Source organism: Dinoponera quadriceps, unplaced genomic scaffold, assembly GCF_001313825.1.
Source record: "Dinoponera quadriceps isolate SergipeBrazil2010 unplaced genomic scaffold, ASM131382v1 scaffold520, whole genome shotgun sequence".
In the NCBI taxonomy this organism is placed as follows: domain Eukaryota; kingdom Metazoa; phylum Arthropoda; class Insecta; order Hymenoptera; family Formicidae; genus Dinoponera; species Dinoponera quadriceps.
The window spans coordinates 469,411-486,034 of NW_014554615.1; the positions used below are offsets into that span (position 1 = coordinate 469,411).

General features: G+C 46.0%; 1 protein-coding gene across 2 annotated transcripts in view; it reads right to left on the reverse strand.

Annotated features, from left to right (window-relative positions):
* The window catches only part of LOC106740577 (neurotrimin-like), a 90,741-nt gene that overhangs the window by 73,783 nt on the left and 334 nt on the right, over positions 1 to 16,624 (reverse strand). The window lies entirely within an intron of this gene.

Genomic DNA, 16,624 nt, shown 5'->3' on the forward strand with positions numbered 1-16,624 from the left:
GGGGAAGGGGGAGGGGGGAGGGGGGGGTAGAATGAGGTAGCCGAAGGAATTCGATCGCGCTTCACGTGGGAATTATTATTATTAATTACGATGGTGCCGTAAAAGCGGGACGTTTTTCAAATTCAGAGCTGAGCGTACGCATCGCATTTATGACGGTGTTTGCAATTAACACAGCGCCCGCCCACCCTCCCCGCCCCTTGCTCTCTGTCCGTGACAATGGCATCCGGCTGTTCGGAAATAAGTCACTGCATCCTATTTGCGAAATAATATCCGACTGATATTACATATACACGCCCTCTTTTGCAGGAAGAAGCACGAGATTCTCTACAAAGTGCCGTCGAGGTTTAATTAAAGGATAATGACGTACAATGTCGTTTAACATAATTTCCGTTCACAGCGATACCTGTTTCGAGAGACATTTCCATTATTTCTTGTCGCACGTTTAAGTGTTCGCTCTTAATACGATTTAACGTCAGTGGGAAATTTAGCTCCGCTTAAAAATGCACATATGTAAGGAGTTTGTTTAATTTTGTTCAGGGGAAATTTAATTGTAGCACTTAAAAACTAAAAAATGAATCTGTTTTTGAATAATGTAACGTAAATAAGAAATTACGGCATCTAATATTAAATATCCTCGGGCGCGTCTGTTAGAAATGAATTTTATTATTTACCGAGAAGAAGAAATTGAAATCTTATGAAATGTTCCTTGTGATATTTTCTTCGACATTTATTGGAAGAAAATTTGACTTATTAGAAGAAAATTTGACTGTGATGATAGAATATATATTTTTATATAAAATATATCTAAATTTTCTTATTAATTGGTTTATTTGCTAGGAATAAAATTCTATTTCGTTGTAAGTAAATATTTCTTTCTGTGAAATAAACCTTATATTTCACAAAGAAATTTTTAAATCTTTGTTTTTCAGTGTGGATTGGGAATTACATGTTCATGAACCTTCCCAGCAAACATGATAATGTAATAATGATGTCTAATACGTCATTATTATGACTGTCGTTAGTACGTCTTTAGTACGTCACTTGACATTCTTAATACATCATCGTGTTTGCCGAATATATTAAGACATTCTTGTTATTTAATCAGTAAATCTATTAATACATACTTCAGCGAAAATGTAATCACCGGTATTTAATCGAATATCTCGTATATCCTCGTATTCAATTGACTAGAAAATTTCTACGTGTAAGACGTCGACGTAGTGCAGTTAATAAAACCACAAGGCCGTACTTTCGATAGCGGTGGAGTTCGCTGAGATAAATTTCCCCGGGACAAATAAATCGTCTCTCCGTAAATTGGAATCCGGCGGATAGCGTTTGTTAATACGATGTCGCATAATACCAGGGCGAAATTAGACTTTAAGGACGAAAATGTCGCTCGCGCGCCAGTCCAGAAATCCCACTCTAAGAAAAAGTGGACGGTCTGTGACAGTGGAAAATGGGATTTCGATCGTTCGCGGGACACCAAGCTGCCGCTGAAGAACGTGCAGTGGCCAGCTGCGGTGGATCGTAAAGTAGAACGGGTGGACCAATCAGAATGGAAGAAGGACAAAGACCTCCCTATAATATTAAGCCAGGATATTAAACGTCCACGACGTTAAAACGTTTCCGGGGGAACTCTCGCCTTTTTTTCTTGAAAGGAGAGATAAAAAGGAAAAAGAGAAGCGTGAAGAGAGCAACGGCGAGACACGATACCGCCATAGAGCCTAGAATGACGCGCTTCATGACGTAAACTCGGTAACTGGCCGGAATAGCCGTCTCTCGCGAATGGCACGCGCAATCTTTCGAGAAAGGACTATGCAAGGCAATCCCTTATTCTCCTCTCCACGAAGATGCGAAACAACCTTTCTAACGGCACCTTACGCTTTGACCGGACGATAAACTCGGGTCTCTGCATAAAAAAGAAACTGCCTTACACTTTACGCTCGTTGCGTCGTCGCACGGTCGCCCGCGAGCTTTTCACCTTACAGGGAAGCGGGAGGAATCAACTCGCGACGTTGTCGCGAATATAAACTTCCGGAATCCCACTAACGACGGCGGGGACGAACACGGCATGAGTTTTGGGGGCGCGCGCCATTCTCGATTTCCGGACGACGCGCTCGGGGAGTCACGGATGCACCAGTGCTGCATGTGTGTACACGTACACATACCGGCACGTACACGGCCGGGATATCGCGAGGAGGATTAAATGGGGCGAGAGCCGGTTGGACGGACGGGCGAGATCGAAGAAAAGCGTCAGCTGCGATTATTTGCGAGAGACACCGTTGAGACTCGAGTGCGCTACGTACGTTTAGGAAATAAGAAAATGTGCGAGGGAGGAAGAGAGCGAGCGAGAGCGGGCGGACGTTTCGGGAGATAGCCGGCGAGTTTCATGACGATAATCAAATGACACGACGGTACGGGCGGTGCCGGGAAAATGTGGGGCATTGGCAGCGCGGGAAAAAGGGAACCGACTTCCCCGGGACGTCGTAAAGTCGCGCGCAAGTTGCGCGAGAGTTAGGAGAAGCGTAGCGCGAGGAACGTTTCCGGCTGCAGCGAGAGAGGAGGGAAGAGACGGGGATGAAGGAGAAGGTGCAGAGGAAGAAGAAGAGGAAGAGCCGGGTGAGAGGAGAAAAATACGTAAGGCGGGCGGCGACGAGAGGGATGGAACGACGAGCACCTGATGGTCGAGCGCGCGCACACGTACGCACCCACGCACGACGTGCATTCAGAATCCTTTGAGCGCGATCGGGTTTTTATATAGGACAACCGATCGGGGAGAGAGCTTTCCTTCATTACCCGCGCTTCGACGCAACGGAAATAATACTGCGCGCACGCACGCGCGCCGACATCAGCCACGCTCTGCGATCCGTCTTGCTTCGTTAACGGAAACCGCTCGTCCCCATTGTAGTCACAGATAGAAAACGGAACGTGATCGATCGATCGACGCGACGACTCGCGTATATAGACCACTATCCTCGGGCGGTGCAAGCAAATGCGTGAATCAAGCAAGCATCGGCGGATTTCCGCCGAGCTCTCCGAGAAGTTAGCGAGAGGAGAGAAATACTCATTTATTAGTCATAAAGGAGAGTCATCGGCGGCAGTTAACTGTGACGGGAGCGAACGTGGACGATAATGGAGCGTGGTATCGAGGGGACGCGATTGATGTTCCGTTGCTGCAGCGACAATAATTCCGACAACGGTAGTCCATCTCTTTCTCTCTCTCTCTCTCTCTCTCACTGTCTGCCCCCCTCCCTTCCTCTTTGTGTCTCGCAACGCGAGCCGATAGTTTCAAACACCGAATAAATTAGTTTATAGTCCATACAAAGAGGTCGACCTATACAGGAGAGGTAGGGAGAATGTAACGATGCCGCGTCCGGAACTTAAAGTCCGTGAAACAAACCCGCGGCTCGGCGACCCGTCGATATAGGGGAGACCGGGTCTAGTTGTCACACTTTTCACATATTCATCGAAAGAAAAAGTTGTGTATAATATCTAATAATAGTGTGTACATTATAATTTAGCTGCGTTCTTTAGGTACGAGAAAAGAAATATTTAATTGTAAAAATGCCTTGGCTATAAGCGATTTGCTTGTAGATTCGACTGACAAGATACAAGCAAGCTACACTATAAAGAAGAATATTCTTATTTATTTGCCAGGTGGGATATAAATTTTTCGACTTCCAGATTTGGTTTTCCCTACTCCGCAGACGCGCGAAAATAATTGTGGACCAAAGAGCACGGGGGTTGAAAACAGACGGTGTAGACGCCGCGACGAAAACACAAGGCGGGCTCGTGCAAACACACCATTCTCTAGAAGAGGATCGAAGAATCCCGCCTCCTGCCTACCGCTGCCAAACACTACCCATTCCGCCGGCGAGGTTCGACGATTTAGCCGCGGGTGAAATACGATCTCGCCGAAATCCACGTGCAGGTGGAACAAAAGTAGACCGAGTGCGAGACCGGTCGCGCGAGCGTTGAAGTGATAATCTGTAACGAAGTAGCGTGATACGGACAGCACTCGAGTACGTGCGCGTGCACACACACACACACAGGTGCATGCAAACACACGCTGGTACAACGATTGTTGGAACGGTCGTGAGTTCAGCCCACGGGGCGAAGTTGCGGCGGCGCGGCTGGACTAATTAATTGGGGTTAAATAACTGACTATAAAATACTTGGCGTGTCGAGACTCCGCGAATGCGAGCAGGGAATCGGGAAAGGGTTGGCAGTCTCGGTAACGGCGGCCGAGAGTTTCGCCGAGTCGGGTGAGCGACGCGGAGAGCGAGCGAGCAAGCGAGCGGCCGGGCAGGCAGGTACCTTTAATGAGGTTGATAATGGCTGGTTATATAGTCTTTCCCCCCTGCCCCCCGCCTCGGCCCGATAGCCACCCACTTCTACGCCTCGCTCACCTTTCTTCCCGCCGCGCACTACTCATTGATTTCGCGCGGCGGGGTTAATCGGCCCGCGAGAATTTCGTATTTCAGCGGGTTTTCACCGGGTTTCACCCGAGTTTAAACACTTGCCCTGAAAGTGCCGTTAATTGGACCTGCGATTCTACCTTCGCACTTGGCTACTGCCCCCGCTCCACGTTGGCCAGCTTTCCTCCTCCTCCTCCTCCTCCTTTTCCTTGTCCCGGGGAAATCATAGCGAGTCCTACGTGCGCCGCGATCGTGAGCACCAGTGTCCGCTTTAAAATAATGTCGGATTCCGCTGAACTGTCGCGCGAAATCCTATGATCCCGTAGGACAATAAGAACTGGGCCGCGTAAAGGGGTGCGCGAAAAGGGGTACGCAAGCGTGAGCGCGCACCTGCGGTGAGGCCTCGCGTTAGAACGGCTCGTTTTGGGACGAGTGATGATTAGAGCACGGTGTGCCTTTGTTCTGTGGGCTTCCTCAGTGTCTATTTAGGGTCTACTCATGAAATTCCGTTTAGGATTTGGGCCCAACAGGCCCGTTTTCGGACACGTCTATTTAGGGCCGTTACAGACGCGGGGCGCGCCCCGATTAAAACCTGACATCTGGTCTGTCTTTCTTAAGACACCTCGTCACTCCGAGACACGCGAACGAGTCGAGTGTTCTTGGCTCGCACGCCTCCCCTGCGCGCAAAGGGTGCGATGCGCCGTGACTGAAGCGGACTCACGTCGCGGAAGCGCGTAAACAGCGCTGGTGGCGGCAGTAAAACGCCGAGAGAAAACCGAGTCTCGCGCCTAAACGGCGCCGGACAGATAAATTCATTCGCACGGACAAAACGCCGGTCGGACCCCCCCGGGTCGTTAAGGTCCGCACGAATTGTCAAACTGCTCGTATAACGCGAGCATAGAGGCGAATCTCCGATTCGAAGCAACGCGTCGACAAGTTCGACCGCACTTGGCGACAACATTCGGGAACAATTCGGCAACAACGAGACCGCCCGCAGTCGCACAAGTCCGCTCGAGCGTAAACCCGCCGGCGACAGTGCCGGAAAAGTTGTTCGCACCTCTATCTCTCTCTCTCTCTCTCTCGAACGTCGCATACCGCGCAGCCAGGAAACGCAGCTGTTCACGCACACGATGGCACAGAATCGGCGAGTTTCCGCACCGGCACTAAAGTAAAGTCGTAAAGATGCGCGCACCGGTTTCGCGCTTTCCCCGTCTATCGCTCGTGTAAACCGTCGAATCGGCGAGAGCACCGGCCCGAAAAATCCGGCTCGTTCGCCGAAGAAGTCGAGCGATCCCGACACGATCGCGCGCTCTCGAATGCTATCGCGATCACCCGCCGCCGCCGTCTCGGTCGGCGGCCGCGCGCGCGTGCGGATCTTTCATAACTCGGTTTCGTGATTTATTGCGACCTCGGTGATTTTTCATCGGGCAGCCTACGAAATAAAGTGATTGATTGCGCGCGAAAAGGAGCGCCGGCGAATGCGGTCGAAAGAGAGAGCGTGAGAGCGAGAGGAGAAGGGAAGGAGGAGAGAGGGGGAGATATATTTGTCAAGATCTCTCCCCGGGTGGATCGTTAATTTGCGATTGTTGATTCGGGAAAGAGTTACCACGTAGCCCCGGGTTGCCACGGACAAGTGATAAATTCGCGTGATGTGCGACGCGGCTATTAATGTTTTGTTAATCAGTAGTAAGAGTTACTGCTGGCGCGCAGCGGTTTCGGTTTGCCGTTAATGAGATCATTAGGCGGCGCGCAGGAAAACCTCGGCACGTACCGCGTCGTCGGTCGGCAATTTTTTTGTACGATTTTATAACGTTCTTTCTCTCGCGGAGCTGTACATGTCGACGAGACATCGTATCTCTCAAGAGCGACTTAGCTTCCCTTCGTGCAGTTTTCGCTTCGAAATATTAATTAAGAAGTTCAACTGCCTCCCTCTCCCTCTCTCTCTCTCTCTTTCTCTTTCTCCTGTGTATAAGAGATTCCGAACTCTAGTACTTATGACGGGAAATATTTACGCCATCGGGGATTAAATCGTTTTTAAGAGGATTTCGTTAAGTCACGGTGAGATTTTCTAATGTTAACAATGCAATGTTTATTCGGAGAATAGTGTCCTTCTCCGCTGATGTTGCATTTTCTATATCCTCTAAGCGGTCGTCACCGCTGAATGCTGTAAAAATAAGCATTATAGAATCATGTACTCTAGGTGAACGCGACGCATTTGCATAACATTAACATAAAATAAAAAAACAGCCAACGTAAAATAAATGAGCAGGTCCCGACCCAGATTTCCCGTGCTTCCTTTCATGTACAAATTTTTGGGCCAACCTGAGGAATTATAAATTTGCATTCGCAACAAATTATATTTTATCTCCCGTTCACCCTCGCGCCACCTCGATATTAAACTTACGTATCTCAAAAAACACCACACGTTCATCTCGTATAAAAATGTGATCGAAATAAAATTCTATCTCCGAGTTCTCGTAAATTATCACGGAAGTGACGCGGAGATGAGCTCTTTAGAATAAATCCAATTTATGGGGAATAAGAGAAAGTCCGTAATACTGAAATGCCGAGCTCAATCGAACGAGACAACAATAGACGGCGAACCGTAACTGATGTCCATTATAGATCAACTGTGACCGCCATGCGACACGATAGTTATAAGTGTAGAAAACGAAAAACGGCACAATGTCAGAATTACGAAACAGTGTTGCATCGTAGGCCGACGATAAAAATGCGGCAATGATAAATGCTCCTTTTTCCTTCGACGAACGTCGTTAGCGTTGCCCCACGATTCATCATTGGTAATTAGCCATGAAACGGTCGCGACACACGAGTGCTTAGTATGACCGAAAGAATATGAAGAATTGCACATATCTGGCTCGGTGCATGACGTTGAATAAAACGGCGGGAAAGATACGGCAAAAAAAGCAAGGTTCCGCGGCATTAAACCTGTGCAAGCAATCAGGTTTCAGGTTAACGTCTACGCGATGGCTATATTTGCCAAAGAAAAATTCGAGACGAGAACGGGCAAAGTTGAAACTTGTTGACTCTCCGGAATTCTTCCGAACGCGACAGTACTCGTAGCCTCGCTACAAATTTAACTTCAGATATATCGATATGTGTGTCACGTGGTGTACGTATTTTTATTTGTGCAATACACGCTCGCCTGTATCGATGATCGATATATTTCAAAGAGATATAGAGAAGGAGAGAGGAGACGTAGAGAAGAACACCATAATGTAACTCGATTACAATCGCGTTACAATCGTCTGTAATTATCCTTGACATAATTAGAGGCGCGATCTTCTCTTCATTTTAGATATATAAATTATTTTCGCAATATCCGATGAATACTGAATAACAACACTCGGTTAATGATTGACGATTCCGTGGAATTATGTAGCCGACCAATCGATGCGACCTGTGTGAACTGATTTGAGATTTTACGCATTAATGAGATAGGTCGACATATAATAGCCACGCACACAAACTTCATCCATTCGGGGTTTCAACGAGCATATCAAAAGCATATTACGGTGAAACATGGTTCCACTAGATTGATACCGATGAGAAGTACGAAAGTATAATAGATTGATACAAAGTTGCACGTCTGTACAGAGAAATAGGTTACACTGGATTCAGTAAACGTGCTTGTTTGATTTAGATTTGTTTAATATAAACAATTTTTAAATTTATCAAATATTCTATTTGAATAAAAATGTTGTTGTTTCTCTAGAGTAAACCATGTTATTTGATAGCGGAAAAAAAACAATATTTTTTAGAAAAAGTAATATTTCGTTTTCAATAAAAAAACTTATTTCATTATACCCGAGAAATTATAAATTTGCACATTCGCAACAAATTATATTTTATCTCGCACTCCTCCCACGTCCCGCGCTCTCTTTAATTTCATTATACAAGGTGTCCGGTAATTTTCCCGGGATCCGTAGTGTATAAGTAGGAGAGGTGAAACTGAAGAGAAAAGTCATGTGTCGTTTTGCAAAATTCGCAATAGTTAATGAGGAATTAATGAATTAATTAAGCGGTAGGTTAGACTCTATATATTAAATATTGTTCCATTAAAATAAAAAATTTCTTTAATATCTTTCTAACATAGTGTTACTTCTTTCAAATAATTTATTGTTTGTGACAACCATCGTAATATTTGGATGAAAATACGAAAGGAATGTTATTTAACGTGAATATATTTATTGCTTGAGACACCCATCAATCCTGTTTGTTGAATCAAACATTCGTTTGTTTGCTCTATTCCAAAAGACAAATTTGCTTGAATTAAAGACATTTTATTAAATGCAAAGGAATCTTTCCTCTTGATGTGCAATAATACACAGTTATCGTATGTATGGGTGTGCCCATTGACATACGTCGGACATACGTGAGAACACATTGTTGCGCAAACATCGTCCCGAAAATATGATAAAACCGGTAGTAACAGACATTTGTAAGGTTTGCGAGAGACCGTAAAATTGAATTAAAATCGATGACAACGTTCGCTTCGCCAGATTTCCAATAACGTTACTGTTAGCACGTTTTTCCGCCTATTCGACGGAACGATCCAATTTCGCCGAGCCCCCTACATCGGCCGATCGTGGGAGACAAGCATGTGTTGCCGCGCGCGCGCACACACGACGGCCGTTTGCGTGACAATTAGAAGGAGACAAATGCATGGAGCCAATAGCGAAGGTGCGTGCAATTCGTTTCGTCGTTGTCATCATCGTCGTCGTCGAAAAGCACGCTTCGCGTCACGACACGCGGTCGGTTCCACCGCCGCGAAGTTAAAAGGTCGTTAGCTGAATTCGCGGTAGCGAACTGAAAACACCGCCATAATTTACGCGGCCCTGTCCCACTCGACCCCGTCGCGAGATCGTATCACCTCGCAGGTGTCTAGCTGCATTCTCGCGGAGGGACATGCGCATGCAAGCACGGAAATGCTGTTTAACAATTCTATTCTCGCCGCGCGAGAAAACGCTTCTCCTAACCCTCCGCCGGCGGGTCGCGCGCGGCTTTGCGGAACAGCGGAAATCTTCAATTCCGATGCGCCGCCGCATTGTTCACGCCCGTCCGTTGAATTTTTCTCACGACTTCTCCGCGACGCGCGCGTCTTCATAGAATCGTGAATCACGTCGGGAACATCATGCGGTTAATTAAGGTAGTCGGTCCGTAGAGCGCTGGATTTTCAATGACGATATTAAGGGACTCCTAAATAAATGTATTATTTGCTGAAAATATATTTGCCTTTAACTGGATTCAACTATCTAAGTAATAAATGTTAATTTTGTACGTGAAATTAAGTCAAACTATCAGAAGATAGATTCAAACTGTCAGAAAGAAGATTCAAACGAATAGACTTTTAAATTTAATTTGCATCATTGATTTATCGAATATCTACTTTGATATGAAAATTTCGAAAATGCAGCTATATTAAATTTCAAATTTTAAATGATAATTCGATATGAAAACCTCAATAAAGAAGCCGTATTCAATCTAGTTAGTAGGGGACCATATTAGCACAGAATGTCATAGTATCATTTAACTTTGCATAACTCGAAATGTCTATGAGAAATTTTCGTATAGTATCTCTATGTTAATCTTTCAGTATCTTTTAATAATCTTTCATAATCTTTCAGTAGTTTTTTATTAAAATCCTATATGTAGTTTAAAAGAAATTAAAAATACAAGTTTAAAATAGAAGGCTAACCTCAATGGACACGCATAAAAAGCATCAACTTTCTTTGCAAATATCTCAACTTCTGAACGATCAGTCGTTTTCCAACTTTACATACGTGGAGATAATAATTTCACCAATATGCAGCTAAAATTGAAAAAGAATATGATTTGACGGACGAACTATCTTATTCGCGGTCGACGGATTGCATGATTATGCGATCAAATTTGAGAATAATGTATATTGAACGTTATTACTTAACCGTTTGAGTGCCACGCGTCTTTGCTGTTTCCCCGTTCAAACGTGCCAAGGAGCGCTTTTTCGCTTGTCTTATTCCCCATCCAGAAATGCCAAACGGCGCGATAACGCTTGTCTTATTCTCCGATGATTGCATCCAAATGTTAGATTGCAATTAAAATTCATTCTTTTATCAGTTGTCTCATTATTTCATTTTTACCTAAAACGGAATGGTAGCCGTAAAGTCGCGCATCGACAGAAGCCGAGCGTATGCCGGTTATCGGCTTCGCAGCCAAGAACGCTGGTACTTTTCGAGCGAAACAGAAGAAGCGCAAAATCGCTCCTTGGCACTCAGACGGTTAAACACACCGCAGTCACGATAATGCGATGACCTGGTAATAATCTAGAATAGATGATAAATCTAGGTGAATCGAAAACATGTTCGGATAGTCAAATATGGATTCTACTTTTATTTCGGCAGGGCAGCCGCGCGCAATTTTTGCAGGCGGCGAAAATTTATACGAATTAAAAGGTTAGGAGAGTGAACGTTAAATCTGGAGGCAACCTACATAGAATCGAGTCTGATAACGTCACTGTTGGACGCACGAGACGAAGCGGGATTTTATCGGCCAATGGCACGTCTAAGTCATTAACTTAGGAGTGTGAGCGCGCGCGAGCGCACGCTCCTCGTGTCGTGCACCTCCCACGCCGAGGGCGTGAAAGAAATTAATTTCGCGATAGCGTCCCAGCTAATTGTGAACCACACTTTGAGGCCGCCCTCAATATATCACGATGCACCGAATACGTAAACGTATCACCGCTTTCTATCCTAATGAGTCCGGTCGCAGTATATCTCCATTGTGCAATCGCGTCGCTTTCGTTCTCGATCCTTGCATCTACGATTTAGTAATTGCGTTCCGTTTAGGAAATAACGTTGCAACGCGTTTATTGGGCACGGCAATGGTTTCGACGTATCCCAGGAAGGAAAGTTTGCGGGTAAATCTGATAACAAGGCAGAAATTGGTCGGTTATTGTTGTTCGGGCTTTACTGGACGGTTGAACAACTAAGTGAATCACATTGAGATAAAAGTAAAACTGCTTGATTACCAGCCAATTTATTATCGCTTAATTATTGCCTCTATTCTATCACTTTTTCTGCGAAATGCTACACGACTGAGTTTTATATAATAATGGAAAAAAGCTGAGACGATCTCGTTGGTAAAGGAGCTTAAACGGCGTAGCGCTCTTCCGCGGGACTCGTGAACGTTGATCGGTTCGAATAAAACTTCATTCACCGATAGTACTTAAATATGATAAGTCGGCGAAGTTAAGCAGCTTCGAAACAATACCGCGCCGGGCCCGAAGTACGCCACTCGTACGAGAGCGCGAGCTACGTCGGAGAAAAATAATTAAAACACTTTTGCACGCCGAAAACTTATTCGCGCCGAAATATATAAGTTACACCTCTCCTTGCGCGCGTAGCTTCGCGGCAAAAAGTAGTACTTCGCCAGAGAGAGGGATGTTTCACGAGAGGCGTCACGACATTACATTCAAATGAGCGAAAATCATTCGTGAAGTTTAAACAGCTGTATCGCTTACCACATTCCGCTCGCGCGTTTTCAAAGAGGGTCAGGAAGAACGAAAGAGAGAGAGAGAGAGAGAGAGAGAAAGAGAGTCGCTTTCTGTATTCCGCCGAATAAAGCGTCGTGCATTTGCGGAGAGATGCGGGATTACATGAAAATGGACACGTTTTTATTTTAGATATATGTACTGCGCGAGAAACGCATAATTCGGGACTTATCATCGCCCCGTGAAGGCATTTCTATATCACCGTGCAAATAGTGTCGACGTACTTAGGTGCAGTGGACCGCACGCGCGCGCGTGTCATTATACATTCCCCTTTGCTCGCGCCAGAGGTGGATGCATGAGCAATGACGAGGCGTGCGACAAAAAACTAAGAACCGCACACACGTACTGCTGGTACGATGTGCCAAAGAGTACGTGTCGGCTGGGCATATTTATCTACGGTACGCGTTCACATTTCGCTACTACGGAGATTCCGGTACTCGCGCGCGCGCGAACCACGGAATTGCTAGTTTAATACCGATTCCGAGTGCAAATACGCACGGGATGTGTGCCGGCCGACACAGTGGTTTGCTGTTTGCGAATTAGGTGCAATCAAACGCAAAATCACACCGGCAAATATCACACGATTTACCAATCGCAGACTCCCGCAATTAATTGCTCGGCACGATGCGCTATTAGCAAAGACGGTTCGGCGAGATTTTGCGAAGATACAGCCGGGCAGCCTCGCAGACGCCGTATTTGCGCATGTGTCTCATCGCTGCTGTTGGCAATCTTTCTCTCTTTCTTTCTCTCTCGTATTTGCGCCTCGGTCATTACCGCGTAAAAATTTGCTATTTTTAAATCTGAAAGCTATTTATTTTATCACGTGTCGCGCGTTGTTCGACGTGTCGTTGAATTATTACCTTTCGCGCGCGATGTGAGAGAAAAAATAGCATTTTAAAAATATAAAAGAGGGTATTTAAAGATAAATAAATAAATGCCGCACATTGTTACCTATTGTAAAAATTTTGTATTTTTAACGCTGCAGCGGAATTATGCTCGGGAAATAATTTTTGCAACTTTGTATTCGTGTAATTGTTGCTTAATCACATCCCTTTATTTGTATGTCAATTGAATTATTTTCCACACAGTGAAAAACATTTAAAAAATTAAAGTTAAACAATTTTTATGTTAAATTTTTAACACACCTATGTGTGTTAATTCAACATATTGTGTTTACGTTATGAAAAGAAGATTATTTTGCCATCTACCTGCATCCTCGAATTTTCATAAGATTTCAGCTATAAGAATGCGTTAAATATGAGTAATTCACATTTCATTTCGTGTAATCACTTCATAAGAATAAGTCGATCTCATTGGGAAATCCGTCGTCGAAATGGTTGAAACGCGACAGAAACCCGACATGTTAGTAAAAGCACGGTAAAAGGAGGAATTTATCGGCGAGACTAAGCCGTCTCCGGTCGTGAATAAAATATAGCCAGCGCGTCAATCATACACTGTCGGCCGTCACCTCGAAATACGAAATACGCAATAATTGCTCCGCTGATCCCTCCGAGTTATGTACTTAACGAATCAAATTCTTCCTCTCGTTAATGTCAGTGAATTGACGTTTAATCTTTAAGGAGCACCTGTTTTAGCGATTAATTCGGCCTCTCCATTACCGGATTGCCCGTCGCGTGCATCATTCAGCGAATTACGTATCTAAGGACTTTACAATCAATTCATAGCGCGAACGAGAATGTACGTAACGTGTGCACGGTTAAATAATGACGTGCCAACAGGCGCGACGGTGAGTACACGCGTAAAGGTGGGACGAGCAAGGTCCGTCAGTCCGGAAATTCGCTTGTGTTTCCTTAGGCGAAACCGCGAAGTGTAGGGGGTAGTTGTTCACGTGACTTCAAATGACGGCGCGAGACGGATACATTGATATCTAAAAACACACAGCTGTCGTAACTAAAACCGGACGGACGGAGCGACGCACAAATGAGGCAAACGGTAATAGAGCGTTTAAAACGTGACTTTTAATAACATTATTATCAGCCCGAATGCGACGAATCTATTTAAGTCATCCAATACGAAACGCCCTCGCGATCGTTTCTAGACATTCTATTGATTAGAACTGATTGCCCGACAGAAATCGGGCCACATTTAGTCTGCTCCGATACTTTTTTTTACCACTTTCGATACAAAATATCGCGAAATAAAATCGTGACGTGCGCGCGAAATTTCGCACGCGGTTTTTAATATTTCACAAATACCCCCGAAGCGAGTCTTGCGCAGAGATCGATCGTTGCTCGGACTTTCGAAAGTGTGTGTAAATTTAATCGGCCGGCGAATTAGGCCTGTCGAACGAAACGACCTGAGCTGGTAACGACTCGACTCGGGAAACACGCGGGAAACGACACGGAGCTTCTCGCGCGCTCGTAACTGTTCCGAAAGAATTGGAAATGCACGCTCGGGCCACGGCAATAACGCTCAAACGCCCGCACTTATTCGCAAAATGCATAAAACACACCCGTCCAGATTATCTGTTTTATTCTGTGCGCGCGCGCGATAAAAACTCGCGCGGCCAGCCGACAGCTTTACTCCGGCGCGCCGTGCATAAATTAGGGCTGTAACAATTTTGAGAATCGTAAATCGCGGCCGCGCACACGCTGCGGCTTTTATCGATATCTCTTTGCGAGAGGCGCATTCCGGCGTAAGTAACTCACGTGACGACTAGATTTAAGGGGACGAGCGTTTATTACCGCCTTATCGCCGAGTATCGGCGAACAACGTGATGCGACCCGAACACGCTGATTAAAAACCACGGGCTCGTCATCGTCGTCATCGACATGTAGCACCGGGCGAAGTATGGAGCCGAAACCGTGATGAGAGATGTAGAAAGAGACAGAACGATGTGTAGATAGCAACTTAATATCCCCTGATAAACCCCTTTTTACCCAATTGCTAAATATTCTAGCAAGCAATTATTAACTTCAACACCATGTTCCATAAAATATTATCACACACTGCAAATTCAAATGTATTACTTGAGCTTTCCTAACACATTTCTTGCCGTTTTAACTCACGTTATTTAACACGATTAAACGTTTGAAATGACGTAACTTAAACGGCGAGAAATGAGCTTCACTCAAATATGTAATTTTCAGACGTTTATGTATGTAAAAATAACACATTCGGATTTGCAGCCACGGGTATAGCACGTTCGCTGTATATGGATGATACGATACGCGTGCGATGGACAATTTCACCCTCACATCGATATTAATATTAACAATGTTAATATTTCAAATATCACACGAAAAATCACCCGCGCTTCGTTCCCCACTGTTCTTTTCATGTTTTTCTTAGAAACTCCAATTTCACACAACATTTACATTTAACAATATATATATTTATAGATTGCAAAGACGTTCCCAACTTTTACGAATACATTACTATTCCCCTTCTTCTAGCAAAATTCACCCAGTGGAAAGAGAGTGGAAAGAGAGACTCGTGCCCGGATATCTATTCCTCTCTAGACCTTTCAACGCGAAAGATGAAAGAACTTTTGCCGTATGCTCCGTCGAATACGATACGTCGATGGTCGTCGGCGCCGAGAGCATATCGCTCCGGATGCCGCAACTAATTCTCGACTAATTCGGGCGGCAAGAGGCGGGCAATTAACGGTCGGGTCATGCCAAGTGGATTTACGGAGTCTTCGGTGGGGCGGCGCGATAATTCGGCGCGCTAAGTCATTAGCCCGCGCGATTACAGGCGCGAGGCGCGCGTAATGGCGCCGGCGTATTTCAGCGGGGCTCCTAATCCGCGGGTATCCCACGCGCGACTTCGCGTCTCGTCCGGAAGTCTGGCCGATTACACCCTCCCTTGAAAATTCTGCCGTTTGTCTCTCCTGCGCCGCGACGCAGGAATAATAGCGCGGATGAACGGCCGATCTCCGGCACGATTTACGAAGTGTCCCGTCCGACGGCTAAAGAACCCATTTCCCAGCCGACCGGCCGAGAAAGAGAGAGTAATTATTATCACGCGAAAGGATAAGGGGAGTTCGTTGGACTGGCTTCCGCCGCGATAATTTATACTTGCCACGATCCCGTGTAAGCAGCGGCCTCGCGCGCGCGATGCCGCCGAGAGAAAGGGTGGGTGCTCGGCGAGGAAAGAATAAACCTTAGGGATGGCGGGGAGACCGATGGACGACGGCGCACAATGCCGACTTTCCGCGTTGTCATTTGCATGCGCCTCTCGGCCGCGAGGATCGCGATCGCGATCGATACACCGGGGAAACCGGACGGTCGGGGCAAAGACAACGAGGGGAGAGAAGACTGATTCCGTCGTAACGGAGGAAACGACGGACGCGAGGAAGCGGCTCGTCGAAGCGCACGTTTCGTGCATTTTTACACCCGCGGACGTTCCCGCGTTGATCCCGATCAACGGTAAATTCGCGTTTCACGACACACCAGCTGTCCCGCGGGATCGCCGCAAAGCTCCCGGCGCGGAACGAAACGACGTGGAGATTCGGAAACGTTCGCGCCGGTGGAACGAGTGCGCGCGACTCGCGAGCGATCTCGTTCGTTTAAATTACCGCCGGCCCGTAATCACCTACTGACTTTTATCATCCGCGTAATAAACAAACCGCGATCGTAAAAGCCGCCCGTAAAATTCCGCCGCGGGGGGGGGGGGACGCACGCTCGGACCC